This window comes from Hypomesus nipponensis, chromosome 9 (genome assembly GCF_054491055.1).
Source record: "Hypomesus nipponensis isolate SF chromosome 9, ASM5449105v1, whole genome shotgun sequence".
Classification (NCBI taxonomy): Eukaryota; Metazoa; Chordata; class Actinopteri; order Osmeriformes; family Osmeridae; genus Hypomesus; species Hypomesus nipponensis.
In genome coordinates this window covers 22,197,186-22,214,816 of record NC_140369.1, presented here as the reverse complement: position 1 = coordinate 22,214,816, position 17,631 = coordinate 22,197,186, and the positions used below count along the sequence as shown (strand labels likewise).

At 39.7% G+C, this 17,631-nt stretch overlaps 1 long non-coding RNA gene across 1 annotated transcript in view; it reads right to left on the bottom strand.

Annotated features, from left to right (window-relative positions):
• Positions 1-2,564, bottom strand: part of LOC146273483 (uncharacterized) — a 91,113-nt gene extending 88,549 nt beyond the window's left edge. The window contains exon 1 of the long non-coding RNA XR_014766501.1: positions 2,481-2,564. This is a non-coding gene — a long non-coding RNA (uncharacterized LOC146273483). The remainder of the gene's footprint in view (positions 1-2,480) is intronic.
• Positions 2,565-17,631: the final 15,067 nt, after the last annotated feature.

Sequence of the window (17,631 nt, the reverse complement as noted above, 5' to 3'; positions counted from 1 at the left end):
TTTATAGAGATTACATAGTTTTAAAAGCATATTTTTTCTGCTCATTTACAACTCAAAATACTAAGAGTGAAGAGTAGAATTCTAATTTCCTCTGCAAGAGGGAATGGTGATCAGCAACCTCATAGTTGAACCTCATCAAAACTAATACATTTGGCAGACCGGTGTAAAAATTGACCTAATCTCTATGACTTAAACGTCATTGTAAGTTTCCCTTCTAGTGATATTTTCAGGCATTTAGCCTACTCATATTGCATTCATTCATTAATAAAGAACCCCCTTTGAAGCTTATTTTAACAACGACGTTACCATCAGTAGCCATCTCAGATGGAATCGCGATTCAAATAGTACCATCTGCTAACTGAAAATATGCCCCCAAAAACGTAACATTTATCTAGGGGAAAATGTTCAGTGGTAGCGATCATTGTCAGTAACAAGGCAAAATGCAATACAGCCCTGCTGTATGGAGAAGCTGCCCCGGTAAATTGTAGGCTACAACTACCACAGTACAGCGTTGCAGTGAGCTACACTGGTTTGAAACCACAGGTAATGACAATTTCACCAACAAATCGTTTACTTGTAATCTAATGTCATAATAAATCCTACAACGAAAATTTATTTGTGAGTAATGTTTATTTTAACAATTGAAAACAGATGCATCATAGACTGCTGTAGTATGTGTTGCCCGGGCAACAGAGGCTAATGTCATGATGCTAATGCTTCAGTGAAATAGTAGACTACTGTTTCCGAAAGTAGATGTAACTACTTCCTTATATCAGCTTATATTGTACATTACACTTCACAATTGTGTTTCATATCACAAAGTAAAATGAGTAAATAGTTATCACTCTGGCCTCTTTGCTTGTGGTGTTTCTTCAGCTCCCTTGCAGTTAAGCAGTTAGCCTAGCTATCTCCCAGAAGTTAACGAGCTGCTGAACTAATGTTCTGCTAGAGGTAGTCACGCGATATTTCGTGACGTTAGTGACGTCAGTAACGTCAGTGATTGTGGCTAGCAAGTTAGCCACCGTTAGCTTCACTTTTGCCACAAAAACTGAATTAAAACCTAAACCGTGCAACAGAACATAAATCCGAATAGAACCAACGCAATCGAGACCAAGACGAACCTTTCGACATTGACGTTGTCTATATAGTCCAAATATTGAGGCATCCTTAGGGGGGCGAAAAAAAACAATAAATAATAAGAATATATATGTGAGATTACAATGGTTTGTGCTCGCCGAAGGCAAGCACACCCCAATAATAAGAAGAATACGTAGAAACCCTTAAGGTGGCTTCGTGGCTTGGCCACCAAATATTACGAGTAATTGTTCTCCCACATCTATTTTCTGCAGTCTGACTACAGTACACCACCTCACCAGTAGCGGACTGGCCATCGGGTGCACCGGGAGAATTCCCGATCGGCCAAAGCAATTCTGGGCCGGAGGGCCGCTTGCCTTTTTTTTTTTACTACTAATACAATTTTTGGCAGAAGATTGAGCAACACGGTTGGCCAGCAACACGGTTGGCCAGCAACACGGTTGGCCAGCAACACGGTTGGCCAGCAACACGGTTGGCCAGCAACACGGTTGGCCAGCAACACGGTTGGCCAGCAACACGGTTGGCCAGCAACACGGTTGGCCGGCCCCCTTTCCCCCAGGATGGTTGGTCTATTCCAAATGAACGTCTTTGCAGCCCTTTGTGCCACAACAGTGACACTGACAGATCGAAAGCTAGCTAGTAGAGACCATAAAAAGATGGAAAACCAGGCTAAGAAGGGTAAACGTAATTACCTTCACTAGATAATGTTTTATCAATTGAAAAAACGTCCCAAAACGTTTTGGCTCAAATCAGCCCAAAAACTTCGCTCGCATTAAGCGTGGAAATCCCTAACTAGCATCACATCAGGCACAGAATTTGCATGCATTCACAGGGCGCTCGCTGCGGTGGCGTATACAGGACCTGTTCTGGTGGGCCAGTCTGGATGAAAGTCCAGGGCCTATTTTTACTCCCAGTCCGTCCCTGCACCTCACCATCTGCTTTGCCCATTCCCACTGTCTCCAAAATGTGCGTATGCATGGGTCAGAGTTTGCGTAGAGGACCGCACATTCTCCCGTCAAGTTTGTTTTTTATAAATCACAACCTTTGAGTGGCATGTGGCGTATGTTTATAAATGAGACCCCTGATCTTGTTTGCGATCAGTGAACAAAACTAGTTGGTGAACAGAATCAAAAGAATCGATTCAAAGAATCAAAACGCCCAAAACAAATGTTTTGCCAATGTTGTTGCAGTGTTGCAGTTTCAGGTCTGTTGGATAATTTTATATGGACAGGGGATGTATTAAGTTCAACTTTTCATCAACACAAGTCTGGAGTATGTCTACAGTGTGGATGGACGCATTGTCAATGTTTCTTTATCACCAAAGTTAACTTAATGTCAAGCTATATAGCAAATTAGCCAATTTTCTATTGCATTTCTCAACTTACCTGGTTTCAGGTTGCTTTGAAAATAGATTATGACCATTATGAAACAACCCAAGCACATGGCGAGAACCATTCGCCTAAGGTTTCTCATCCTAAATCTTTGGGACATGAATGTCAAAGCCGACCAAATCCTTTTCATGCAAAAAAAGCACAGTTGGACGCAATTAGTTGGCCGTAGGGCTCGGGGAATCAAAGACATCACTCATGTAGGCTTCAGATACTGTCATGAAAATGTGTGGTTGTTATTGGAGAATTTTGTCAGTTTGATATGCATCCGTGTATGTCCCGCTGTCTGCAAGAAGTAACAGGTAACTCCCGAAATAGACACAGGACTGCTAAAAAGATATATATACACATCAGTTTCAGACACAACTTAACATGCGTGAACCGAAAAAATGTTGTCAAAACGAGACAAAACCACATAGTATGGAGATCCGAAGCGTAGCCAATATGCCCCTCGGACGTCTTTTTCCATGTTTGTTTAGCAGTTAACTGTTTGGGGGACTTAAAAAATTAAGGTAGCACATTTAAAAACCCTAATTGAAATAGAAGTATAAGTGTTTAAAAAAAAATTCACCTGCTCCTTCAGACAGCCCTTAGAAATAAGTATCTGAATGTTTTGAAATACTTAAATTGAGCTACCAGACAGCATTACAATCTAAGTCTACAGCTACCTCTGGTGGCCGAGTAACACCAGGAACACACTGGCTGCAGTGTTCCTTCTTTCGGGTACCAGTCTTTGGATCACATTAGAAAAACATGTAAAATACTCATTTTTTGTGGGACTATAATTATGTACTTGGACTAGCACTTACAGAGATTCTGACATCAGGAGAAACAACTTCAGTTTGTTACCTTTCAAACGAGACCACAAACATGCATGTACTCAAAATGATTCAAGAACAGCTTTCAATTTACTTTGGCTATGGCTTGTTTAGCCTTTTTAGGCGAATTTGACATGATCGTTAACAGGTTAATATACGTCTACTGTTTAGAAACAACTGACTAATATGTTGGCTGAACAGCCATCAATCAGAGTTTTAAAATTTTATATTTTCCATAATCAGGCAGCCCTACAACAGACCTGGGTCAGCCTTATGTTTCCACATTTCTAAGGATTTATTTTTCACTGACAATTTAGAAAATTAGGCCCTATGTTCCCTCTGCCCTACGTTCCCACAGATATTCCCAGATTTATTTAGGGTTAGGGTCAAGAGAGTTTGGAAGCTAGCTAGCTCCTTCAAATTGCCAGTTACGGAATGATGAACCCTGAATTTTGAAAAAGCTCTCAGAAATGTGGGGACATAGGGCTGTGGGAACATAGGGCTGTGGGAACATAGGGCTGTGGGAACATAGGCACACTCCCAACAAACCTGCTGCGTTCAAGAGGTGCAACACCTGCAGTGTCATTGGAGGATAGGCTGCTGGCTATGGTCTAGGAGCCTCCACAACCGATGTTTCATTGTGTGCGACAGGAAGAGGATAAGACGTTACATTTTGCCCTCAGTCTTGTGCCTTTGCTGAACAAATTAAGTGGCTGGGGTAAATTAAGGGCAACAATTGCACTGTTAGAAGGTCTCCACACACACACAAAGTAGTTTGGGGCACTGTTTGTTCTACCCAAATGCTTTTTGTTAAAATAACACATTTATTTTGCCATCAAAACACTATTGTATTGCGTTTAATTAATTTAAGTTGCGTAATGTTCCACTATACTTAATTATCAAGCGTTAAACCAACATAAGTGGTTTGATTGTGCGATTCAAATAAACGGATGTGATGATTTCCAACGTATTGGATTAAGATGGTGAACGAAGGAGAAGCATTGACTTATATATTGATAGAGAAAGCTAGATTTTTTGTCCCCATTCTTTTATATGAAAAATGCTCAGTTGCACAGTCAACATGGTTACATGGATTCGAATTATTGGCTTATTTGGATTGAAATAGAATGATCCCTTTTTTGTAAACACCTTTGTTCGAATAATTGCAGTCCAACTATGATCCGATCGACACCCAGAGATAACTCGATCCGAGTCGGTTGATAATTCGGACAGCGCATGCTTTTAAACGGTGAATTGGACTATGAACGGGACTCTGCGTCTTTGCGCATGCATGAGACCCTGCCGCCCTCCCTCCATGCCCCCACCCCTCGCCCCCTCGGCTTGAAGCAATGGCCCCGGTGGATGTAGGTGGTATTGCATTTACGGTTAGGTTTCCGACTCTTCCGGTCGTTTTTATTCTATTAACTCCAGTCAACATTTACAAAACTATCTCCCCCAATAATTGATTCTCGAACCTGACTCATACTACTAGCTTTTTTATAGAATAATTTTTCCTGATGTTTGCAAAGTTTGAAACCAATCTGAAATGGGTAAACTAGCACCCCATTTATTTGCCTACGTCAATATAAGTTGCCTGCAAATGTGCTCGCGGATACTAACAGGGCACAAGCACAAAAGTTCACATTGGCCGATAGCCGATTTTACAATGAGCTGAATGAGCCATAGACTTATATTGAATGAGCACAGGGAGACATGGCTTGAGTTGCCTGCCTTGTTATAGCAAATTTAGCAAATGGTTGTCACACGTACATGAAATGTTGTTAATATAGTTTATTCCTGTTATTTTAAAACAGATTTGATATTTCGTAAAAATGTTCATGACATGATGGCAAATATATTATGTTAAGCACACGCATATTGTTGACATGTCTATCTGGAGCAAAGACGAAGATTCATACTTTAACTGTTAACCACAATCGGAAATGATATATATTTAAATAATATTAGTCTTGCCTTCAGAAGGTTTTGTTGAACACACCCATTATTCTTTTTTTTGATCGTGTCATCAAGTCAGACTGCTTTTGTGGGACAATGAAGGTCCTCAGTGACTGTTTCACCCCCACTTACATCTGATGGAAACGTCTTGTAGCCTATATGGTTCTGTGAATAAGCCCCTTTCAAAGGCAAATGTTCAATAGTCTATTTTAAACACAGTTCTCAAGCTTTTATTTATTACATTATTACCAAGTCTTGTTAGATCACGTTATATCCATTAATAGGCATTTGGTTTTGTAGGATGAACATATAAAACACTGGCCACATTTCTACACTGATGATAAATTGAAGGCAGTGTGAATTTTGTGGCATTTCGTTTGAATATAAAGTTGACAGTATGCTATGGTAAGTCTGCATTATAGAAGATTTCGATTTCCTGAATAACTAAGCTTTCTTTGCCTGGCAAGAACAACGACGGAGCTGTTTATGTTAACAGTTTATTTCATCCGATACAATGCGTTGGAAATCATACTCATATCACGAAGAAAAAAAGCTACATATGTGATGAGTTCCATCTACAATAGCCCTATATTTAACCCTATAGCCTGTTTCTAAAAAACAAGTGGAAGGAATATTATACAGTGACAGAATACATTTCCGTTAAGTTTGCATCATGTCTCTGATTCTTATCGGACTTTCTGCCCATAGATTCTGCCACTGCAATGCCTTAGCTCACACGCTCGTAACCATATAACTCTATGCTCGTGACTGGTTGTCGCAAAGTATGACGTGTACAGCTAGTTGCAAGTGTGCACGAGGTCTCGGAGCTACGGAAAAAAAGAGCCACTGTTTAAAGCTAGACCGGAAGACACGGAAGTGGAAAGATGGTCCAGTCTCGCGCTCTCGCTTGCCTCACTGCGCCACTGAGCACTTTTCATAGAAATGAATTGGGACGCCATCTTGGAAGACAAAAGTAACTTACTGTAGTTATATTAAGTCTATGCCTCCCTCCCAGGTCGTGACCTTGAAAGTGAAAAAGACGATAAATTGTCGGGAGCCGGCCCGGCAGAAACAAACAAACAATGCCAGCCAATAGCGCCGTTTGTATTCGCAGTACTCCTATTGTCATCATGCATGAAATGTAGAGGGACGTAGCTTCACCTTGCTCTCTGTTCGCCGTTGTACAGGGTTAAATATTGTCCAAACACCCAAAACAAATTCCCCTATGGTTTAAAGGAAGATGGGAAACTGAACAGTGTATTAGCATGAACCAAATAATGCCAATACCAATAGAATTCCAGGTATTTGACTCTATGGGTTAAATCAGAGCAAGAATGGTCAAGGTACGGTTAAATGAAATACGCATTTAATAACTTTGCAAATGAATGAAATCAATTACAAGGCAAACATGTAACAATATGAAAGCTTTAAATCTTACCTACTCTACCATGATCATTGTAAATAAGAGAGAAAGCAAGAGGTGAGCAAGGAGTAGGACAGTAGGACAAGGGAGAACTGAGGAGAAGGTCTCAGGAGATCAAGAATCCACAGAACAATGCATTACAATTCCCTTTATACACAAGAACAACCAATCAGACCCCATCTTGAATGGGGTGTGAGAGCCATCAAGTTGAGACCATCCAGAAACTCCAGACTTTAGCATATGAGAGGTGGGGGCAGGTTTGACACCCAGCCTTACACCGTCTTTCTCGAAATGTTGATGTTGTTGTTGTTGTTAGTGGTGAAGAAGTCAAGCGGAAAGGGCTGTATAACTACTAGTTGTAATGAAAACAGCACCACTATCGTTCTGGGATATGACATGCTTTCGGGCAATGATTCGGTTTATTCACTGCCATATATATTAGGATAATAGCAGTTGCCCCAAAAATTTGCATTATCCGAGTAAAGCTAGATTTGAATTGATACCATCATGGAAACGTACTGAGTGAGGCAAGCGAGAGCGTAAAACTGGACCGCGCAAAACTGGACCGCGCCATCTTTCCAGTTCTGGCTCTTCCAGTCGTTAAACAGTAGCTCGCCTTTTCCTAGCTCCGAGACTCGTGCACGCTTGCAACTAGCAGTACTCGTCATACTTTGCGACAACTGGTCGCGAGCCAAGACTTATATGGTCGCGAGAGTGTGAGCTAAGGCATTGCAGTGGCAGAATGGGGTACAAATCCGATAAGAATCAGAGACATGATGCAAACTTTATTAAAATGTATGCTGTCACTGTAGAGTATTCCTTTCACTTGGTTTTTAGAAATAGGCTATAAGGCTAAATATAGGGCTACTCTAGATGGTACTCCACATATGTTGTTTTTCTCTTCCTGATTTGAGTGTGATTTCCAACGCATTGTGTCGGATTAAATAAACTGTTAACCTGAACACCTAGCTCCGTCGTTGTTCTCGCCAGGCAAAGAAAGCGTAGGCTAATATATATTTTGGTAACAGAAATCTACCATAATGCAGAGTTACCAAAGCTTACTGTCAACTTTAAATTCAAATGTAATGCCACAAAATTCTAACTACCTTCAATTTAACATCAGTGTCAAAATGTGGCCTGTGTTTTTGTATGTTCAACCTAAAAAAACAAATTCCTTGAGTTCCTCATGATGGCGCAGATAAAGGCAGCCACGGTCGTTAGGTGCGCGCTTTTTTGTCTAGTTTTGTCTATTAATTCAGTGTTCTGTCAAGATTTCTGGGGTTCTCTAACAAGAGAAGTACTTCTAAACATCAGGACTACAACCACTAGGTTATCTTGAAACACAAAGAATTAAGAAAACTTTTTATGCAATGACAAATATTTTCATTGTTTAAAGTAGCACACAAGTTGATAAGCCTCTTTATTTCTTAATCCTCTTCTTCTGGCTTCCCCAATGTTATAGTTGCAATAGACAGTCCGAGTGTGCATATCCAGGCTCACTGGAAGACTCAGGGGGTGACTGCCCACTGTGGAAATAAGCTTGAGTGCATATTTAGGGTTCCTCTATGGAGTTAGATTAGTTTGCAGCCTATCAGATCGTCTCTTCCATTAATCACATTAATGTGTCTATGTGGACTTCAACAACCTGCCATAATGACGGACATCGTCTCCCTCAGATCACGAGTAATGTTGTCTGGTAGCATGTAGGTGAAATATTGCCTGTTAATCTTATTAAACCGATGATCATACGTGATTGAATATTCTTGAGAATGGCAGGATTCATTCATGTTTAGTCATTTTCCGTGTTTCCTAGGCTAACGCAGAGCCCGTCTACTCATATTAGACATTCTCCGGTGATTGACTAAAATTGGAGACATCTGATAGGCTGCAGAAGATATCTTTTAGCATAACTTTTTTGCATTTGTGAATCTAAGCGCGTCAGGAAAGTTCCAAAAATCCACACCAACGAATGCAGGGATTTGTAACTTGTGTTTTCCGATTTGTAACTTGCGTTTGTCAGGTTGCAAACAAATGTAATGGGGGTCATTTATTTGTAAATTGCATTACATTTGTGAATCACGAAATACATTTGTGAATCGCGTTACATTTATTTGTGAATCATGAAATACATTTGTGAATCGTGTTACGTTTGTTTGAATCGTGTTACGTTTTTTTTGTTTGAATTATGAAACTAGTCTAACTCCATATTCCTCCGGTAGGAGGAAACCTATTGTTTTTGTCAGTTTTATTAGGCTTCCGCCTTGTAATTTGGCATATTGATACAACATGCCACAACTACGGCCCAAACACAGACTGGCCCACATCAGACCATAGGACCAAATGTCCACTTTTCAGAGTGGTTGCATTTGCACCCCATTGCTCCAATTCTTCTGAAACTTGGTGTGCATGCCTCATTTTTCATGAGGAACAAAAAAGCCTCAAGGACCCATAAGGTCCGCCATGATGGATTTTCCTGTAAAGTGATAATTTGGGAAAACATTCAAAATTCCTCTTCTCTTGAACCAAAGGTCTAATTGACTTGGAATTTGGTACATATATGTATCATTGACGTATTTAAAAATATTACTTAAGGCAATTGAATCAAGTACAAAATGGCTGAAAGGGCTGTATTTATGTAAATTTCCACATTAACTCAAAATGTTTGTGTCACTAAATCAAATGTCATTTTCAATTATGGTTTTTCAAACCTAATAGGCTTTAAGGTGACATCACTCTGATGTACCCTACACAATTTCACCTTGGTATGTCAAAATAGGACTGAATTACATTTGTTTGAACTTGGACCAAATCTGACAATGCTCACCAATGGAGAAACAGCTTTTTTTTGTACAGTAACTGAACATGCCAACACTCAACACTGAGAATAGCTCAACGAGCTGGAACGGTGACCTGAAAAGTATAAGGTCGTAGGTTCGAATCCAGCCACACTGAGTCTGTCTTGAATTTGAATATATGATTAGTTAAACAGGATGACATCGTTCTGAAGTACCATGCGCAATTTCACCTTGATATGTCAAAAGATCATTGAATTACAGCTGTTTAAACTTTGGCCGAATCGAACAAGCCATGCTACAGGAGATACTTTTTTTTTTTTTTGACAGAAACTGACCAGAAGTTATTAGCCTTCAGGGTCGCTCAATGGGTTGAAACGTTGTCCTGCAAAGCGCAAGGTCACAGGTTTGAATCCAGGCAGTCTTTTGGCATGTCATAATTTTGATGACTTGTTTAGTTAAACAGGCAGACATCATTCTGAAATACCATGCGCAATTTCATGCAATTTAACCTTGAAATGTCAACCGTTTCTTAACCTTTGTCCCAAAGCTGACAAAAAACGATTACTCATATCATGCAGTCAGAGCACAGCTAGATAATCAGAGTCAGCACCCTTGGGTACCCAGCATGCAGTGCGGCATGTCCAAAAACCCAAAGACTTGTGGAAATTAGTTTGGTTACAACAGCCTTGCGAGGGATTTCAGTTGTTGTGTTCGTTCAGTTAGATGTTTGTAATGTTATTGTTGGTTAGTTAATATAATCTTGTTGGTCACCCTGATTGTGTATGTTGTGGAGTTTAATGGGACCAGAGAGTCGGCTGCTAAATCATCACAGGCTATTCTTGCAAGGAGCTGAATATGAATGCTGCCCAAGCCCAGTTGCCCACATGACTTTAGTTAGTTGTGCATTGACTGAGAGTATGGAATTGTTTTTGTCTTGTTTTTTGTTGTCCTAATCTCGATCTTCTGCAGTGTACATGTTTATAATATTTTGCCATTTTGAGGAGGAACCCGCATCGCTGCTTGCAGCTATATTTATTATTATTATTATTAGGGTTCCTCCGGTAGGAGGGAACCTATTGTTTTTGTTAGTATTCTTATTTTTCTTCTCCTTGCACCCCAATATCTCAAAAGGTCCCTGGTCATACATTTTTTTATTTGGCACATTGATACTACATCCAAGTGGGTACCCCCGCACCAAATATGGGACACATTCAACTGTAGGGGGAGCCACAGGCCAAGCCCTAAACTCTGATTTTGAAAGTGATGGCATTTCCACCCCATTGCTCTAATTCTTCTAAAACTTGGTGTACATGCCTCGTTTGTCATGAGGAACAAAAAAGCCCAAAGGACCCAAAAGGTCCGCCATGATGGATTTTCTTGTTAAGTGATCATTTGGGAAAACATTCAAAATTCCTCTTCTCTTGAACCAAAGGTCAAATTGACTTGACATTTTACGGATATATATAATTGATGTATTTGAAAACTGTACTTAAGACAATTGAATCAAATACAAAATGGCTGAATTTATGTAAATGTACAAATTGCCTCAATATGTTTGTGTCACTAAATGTATTTTTGAATGATGGTTTTTCAAAACTAATAGGCTTTAAGGTGACACTTTCCTGATGTACCATGCAAAGCTTCACCTTCATATGTCAATTTATGACTGAATTACAGCTGTTTGAACTTGGACCAAATCTGACATTGCTCGCCATTGGAAAAATGGCTTATTTTATTTTCCAGTTACTAAACTTTGCATCATTCATGTCTGGAAATGGCTCTATTGATTGAGGTGTTGTGCTGGTAAGCAAAGGGTTGTAGGTTCAAAACGGTCAGAGGCATAGTTTTTTTTTTTTTCTGACAAAACGGTTTCTAGTCTTCCAATCAATCCTCTGGTTGTAAAACATAGCAATGCGTGTTTATTTGAGCCCATCACAACACTCCAATCATTTATTTAGCGTGACTATGTAAACCACTGCAAAACAAGTCAGGTTCACCACAGTAGCTAGATACTTGTAGTCTATGCATGGAAGTGTCCGATTCACAACCGAGTAATCTCTATTGAAGTAAATGGATTGTTCAGGTGGATCCCTTGCCTGTTGTGCAAATTGATTTCAGTAACCTAGGCCAGGACACATCGCCATTGATGCTAGGCATGATTTGAATTTTTCTTCCAAACAACTTTTTTAAAGCACTACGAGTAAGCTATTCTTTACAGCAGCAACCCAGTCATCCCCAGGAAATGTACAAGACAATGTCCATTCATAAACTCTACAGTTGATGTGTAGAAGAGGATGACTTGCAAACTCTCATGCTCTTGAGTTTGAATCTCCATTCAGCCCGTTGTTTTTGATCAAACATGAAGTAATTTTGCTCTCGTTGTCCAACTGTTGATCTTCTACAATGTACATTTTTATAATATTTTGCGGAGGAACCCGCATCGCTGCTTGCAGTTATATTTATTATTATAAGGGTTCCTCTGGTAGGAGGGAACCTATTGTTTTTGTTAGTATTCTTATTATTAGGGTTTCTCCGGTAGGAGGGAACCTATTGTTTTTGTTAGTATTCTTATTTTTCTTCTCCATGCGCCCCAATATCTCAAAAAGACGCAATGTTTTTGGGGCTATCTTGTTGTTATTATCAGTGACCTATGCACTTTGTAAAAGTGTAAAATGAATAAATGTAAATTCAGAATGCGGCGGCCCATCTGGCCTTCAATCTACCCAGATGCTCCCATGTTACCCCGCTCTTCATCTCTCTCCACTGGCTTCCCATCACGGCCCCTATCAAATTCAAGACTCACCTTCCGAGCGGTGAACCGGACTGCACCCGACTACATCAAGTCTCTCCTCCAGCCTTACACCCCCGCCCGCCACCTACAGTCTTCTTCTGACAATCGTCTGGTGGTCCCACCACTCAAGAGCACCCCGACCCAACACAAGCTCTTCTCCTGTCTGGCCCCCCAATGCTGGAATCAACTCCCCACCTCCATCAGGGATACTGACTGTCTCCCCACCTTCAAGAAAAGGCTCAAGACTCACTTATTCCAGGAGTACAACGGCACTTAGGAATGGATGTTAGTTTTCTGGATGTTAGTTTTCGCCCAGGATCACAATGACTCTTATTGAGAGACTTGTTGCTCTTGTTGGTTTGTTGTAACTATCTTAAAATTATTGCTGTGAAATATATTATTGTTGCTTGCTTTTTCCACAGGTATACTCTTGCACATTTGAGGTTCTTGCTGTTTAATTGTAACTTGTCTAACTACATGCTCTTATTGTTCTTCCCTTTGGGACTTATGTGGTTTCACAATGTGTGCTACATGTTTGGCTACCCGCAATGTTTGGGGCTATCTCGTTGTTATGATCAGTGACCTATGTACTTTTGTAAAACTCTCTCTTGGAAGTCGCTTTGTATAAAAGCGTCTGCTAAATACATAAATGTAAACGTAAACTTTGGCTGAATCTAACAACGCTTACCAGAGGAGAAACAGCTTATATTTTTATACATGAACTGAACATGACAATATTCAACACTGAGAATAGCTCAATGGGCTGGGATGGTGACCTGTAAAGAATAAGGTAGTAGGTTGGAATCCAGCCATTATCTTTTGACCTGTCATCATTTTGATTATCTGTTTAGTTAAACAGGATGACATCATTCTGAAATACCATTCACAATTTCACCTTAAAATGTTAACCATTTCTTAACCTTCGTTCCAAAGCTAATAGTGCCCTTTCTATTCATACAATCTCAACAGTTGGTGTGTAGCAGAGAGGCTAGAGAGACTGACTTATAACCTTATGCTCATGAGCCTCATCCTGATCCCCATTCAGCCTGTTGTCGGCCATATATTAAGTAGTTTTGCTCTCTTATTGTCCAACTCTCGATCTTCTACAGTGTAAATGTTTATAATATTTTGCCATTTTGCGGAGGAACCCGCATCGCTGCTTCCAGCTATATTTTCCAAATGAGAGCCCTTCTAATTTTATTTTCTTAATGAGTGCCCTTCTAATGAAGAAAATATGATGGAGTGCCCAATAAGGTTCCCAATGGTTTAAACTTGACTGTTATGGTGCCCTGTCTTCCAATGGAAAAAAAGTGCTGTTATGAAGTTCCCTTTATGCTGCCACTCCACGACAGTGTCCCAAACTGTCAGTGTCCCTTTCCAAAAGAGAAGAGTAGAGGCTGTGCCCTACAGTTTCCCCTACAATGTGCCCACGAGGGCATGCTTTTCCAAAGTGAGGCCATGACAACACTAGTGGGGGGGGGGGGGGGAGTCGTCCCATTCCCATTGTTACGCTGGTATATTATATATTCTGAGTCATGCTAAGCGATTTTAAATAAATGTTCTGCTAACCTTCTGATCTGCAATGGAAGTCTGTGCTGAATCTGTGCTAAAATATTATTCAGTTAATCCCCATTTTAGTCATGGTCACGTTTCCCTTTTATTTGATACCTCTGCATTTAGCCTATCAGTTAAGAAATGTGCGTGCCAAAGTTATTTTGAAATAATGTATTAATAAAATGACAAAAACGTTACTAGCCTACATCAAGTCCAAACAATGACCATCTGAAGTGTTTTGAATTCATACATACAAACATACATTCATACAAATGTAGTTTTCACTTGCTGACAGTTTTTTTGGGGGGCTATTATTCTCAACCTCCTGTTGATAATATAGGCCAAGGATTACTGTCAGAACGATTTCAGACACCAAATTATGCTAATTATCTGTAAATGCATTAGTTATGTTAATAAGTAGCCTAGGTAGGCCTACAATTTACAAATTTGAACAGTAAACAATGTTTTGCCACAGTCGCCTCATTTGACAAAGTTGTCTCCCTTGCCTAGTTAATTGCGGCAATATTGCCCTTTTGGGGATAACAAAAAAAAATCTAAGCTTGAATGATTATGTAGAGAACGGGGCACTCTGCAAAGTTCATATTTTGCAGGTGTCCTTTTCATAATCCAGTGGAGTTTGACGTTGTTTGGATAAGCATTTAGATATTTACAAAAAATAATTTGTTTCGCAATGGATCTTTCTCAGCCATGTTGAGCTCGCACTATACACTTCACTAAGCGCTGGGACTGATGTGCACTAGAGGTAGGAGGTAATAAGAAAAGGTAAAAACTAGATGAAATGCAGGAACCCATCCATCTTCTTTTTATACATCACTAATTGTCGGTGACCATGTGTGAATTAAATAACCTGTGAAAGACAGCAATGAACTCATTGCACCACTCATGCAAATTCTCACATTGCAACATTGGAATAGTGTCCACAATGTAAAAGTATGTATGTAAAACCTTGGGAAAACAGACGTTGCGAATAACCCGGGAACAGTTTTGAGGGGTAAACTGTTTGTTTCCAATTATGCAATATACACCACAGCTTTCCTACGGATATAGAGAAAACATGTCAGTCCACGTCTTCAGGACAATATTCAAGACTGATCAAGATATTGTGATGATTTCATCCAAATGTCAACAATTTTTGAACAAAAGTCTGCCTAGTAATGTTTATTTTATCAACAGGGATTTGTTTGTTTTTAATCTACCATTTACAATAGAGGAACCTTATGATTTAAGTATTCTCTCACAAAAGCCTAAAAGTATAAATTGAATTTCTGGGAAATTTGCTTGCGATTGTAATGTTTCCTTTCTTCCTGCATGAGATGTCATTTCAAGTTTGGATGATTTTAAGATTGACAGCAAACATTTGATCAACACAGAAAACAAGTATGTTCCTGAAAATGCTAGAAATGACTCACTTGTCTTATTTTTTCCCCCATGTGGTAAAAGAAAGGAATCTTTTTAAAGGGAGCAACAAAAATTAATACCCACCTAAAATGTGTATCATAAAGGTGTCACCAGGATGGTGTGTGCTTGCTTGTTTTGGTAATTTGTAATTCTGAAAATGTATTTGCACTTAAACTAAGTGGGTCCTTACACAATTGGAACATCCTATCTCTGTAATAATTACAGGAATCTGTGTGTGTGTACAAATTAGAATGGGTAGTATCTCGTGATTACAGAAAATACCTGGCAGTGTACAAAGTTCATATTCTGCATATGTCCTCTTTATAATCCAATGGAGTGCAGTGATGTTGTTTGGATAAGCATTTAACCAAATAATAAATTATGAAACATTTATTAACCGCCCGTTTGGCTTGTTCCCCTCACTCTGACTGGGCAGAACTGGGCACAGTGCAGTAACACGATTGAACTAATGCGATTAACAAAGGCATTCGCAATTAATTGAAAATAAGCAAGAAAATATGGAAATTATTGTAAATAATTGAAATTATTGCCCCTTTTAGGAAGTACAGAGTACAGGGACGTGAAAATCCCTGGTTCTCCGCTGATCTAGCAGACAGTATTCATGAGCAAAACCTAGCTTGGGCTAAGGCAAGGACAACAGGTTCTGTCACAAACTGGCTTGTTTAGGAAACTAAGAAATGTTCCTCTTTTATCAATAAAGCAAAATCTGAATACTATTTGTCTATTACTACTGAAAATTTAAATGATCCGAGGAGATTCTGGAAAACTATAAAATCCCTCTGTGAGTAAGAACTCACACGTTTTACCTGTTTTTGTTATGAAGGACTCTGTCGCTAATCATGACAAAATGGAGATACTGAATTGTTTCAACACACACTTCATTTCTTCTGGCTCTCTGTTTGACTCTTGTAGTCCAAGGTCTGTGAAACCTTGTACTGAGGTTCCAGTTTATACTGGTCAGCCTTTTAATTTTATACCACTTCCTGTGCAGGAAGTTCATAAAGCCTTAAAAAGCCTAGATCATAGGAAACCTGCAGGGCCTGATTGTATAGACCCTTACTTTTTTAAATTGGCTGCTGATTTTGTTGCAGAGCCACTTACATATATTTTTTTATCTGACAATGAAAAACAACGAAATACCAATGAAATGGAAATCGGCCTTTGTTCTTCCACTGTTTAAAGGCGGTGACCCAGCTATTTTAAATAACTATGGGTCAATATCTAACTTATCTGTACTTGCTAAAATTCTTGAAACTCTTGTGAGCAAACAGCTTAAGGAGTTCTTGTACAGAAATGCCATTTTATCACCCTACCAGTCAGGCTTTAGGAAAAAACATAGCACTATTACAGCTGCATTGCACAGTTGACCAGGATGTTTTAAGGCTGAGGCTCCTCAACTCAGGACTCTCGGAACAAGCGGTCGCTTGGTTCACGAGCTACCTTGAGAATAGGTCTTGGTGCATCCGATATGAGGGTCTATCCTCTGATATTGCTACCGTAAAGGTGTGCCACAAGGATCGGAATTAGGTCCACTTTTATTTACTATTTATATAAATAATCTGGGCCAAAATGCGGTGGACGCTAACTGTCACTTTTATGAGGATGACACTGTGATATATTGCTGTGCGTCAACTCTCGTGCAGGCAATTGATCTCTTGCAAAATGCTTTTAATGTTGTTCAAGATACACTTTTTCGACTGAAACTTGTTTTAAATATAGATAAGACTAAACTTATGTTGTTTTCAAACAGTCGGAGTAGGCCACAGAATATCCCTTCGGTGGTCACTCTTGAAGGGAGTGAAATAGAGGTCGTTGACTCTTATAAATTATCTGGGTATTCTGATTGATGACTTCCTCACCTTTCAGCCACATGTACAGTACCTGGTGAAAAAGTTGAGGTTAAAACTGGGTTTTTATTTTCGAAATAAGCTGTGCTTTTCCAGTAATGTAAAAAAGCGATTAGTTGCTGCTACTTTTTTACCTGTGTTGGACTATGGGGATCTTCTTTATATGCATGCCTCTGCTAACTGTCTTCGTAGGGTGGACGCAGCTTACCATGCTTCGCTGCGGTTCATTACAAACTGTAAGGCTCTGACTCACCATTGTGAGTTATCCTCTCGGGTAGGATGGCCTGCTTTGGCCACCCGTAGGCTCTCTCATTGGTACACCCTTGGTTATAAGGCAATCCTTGGTCTGCTCCCTAACTACCTGTGTGTTTGCATCAACCAGAGAAGTGCCGGACAATATTCTTTGCGATCTCTGGACTTTTTTATGCTCACTGTTCCAAATGCCAGAACGGAAATGGGAAAAAGGGCTTTTGGGTACTCTGCCCCCTCATCATTGAATATGTTGCAGAATGTTTTAAAGCTCA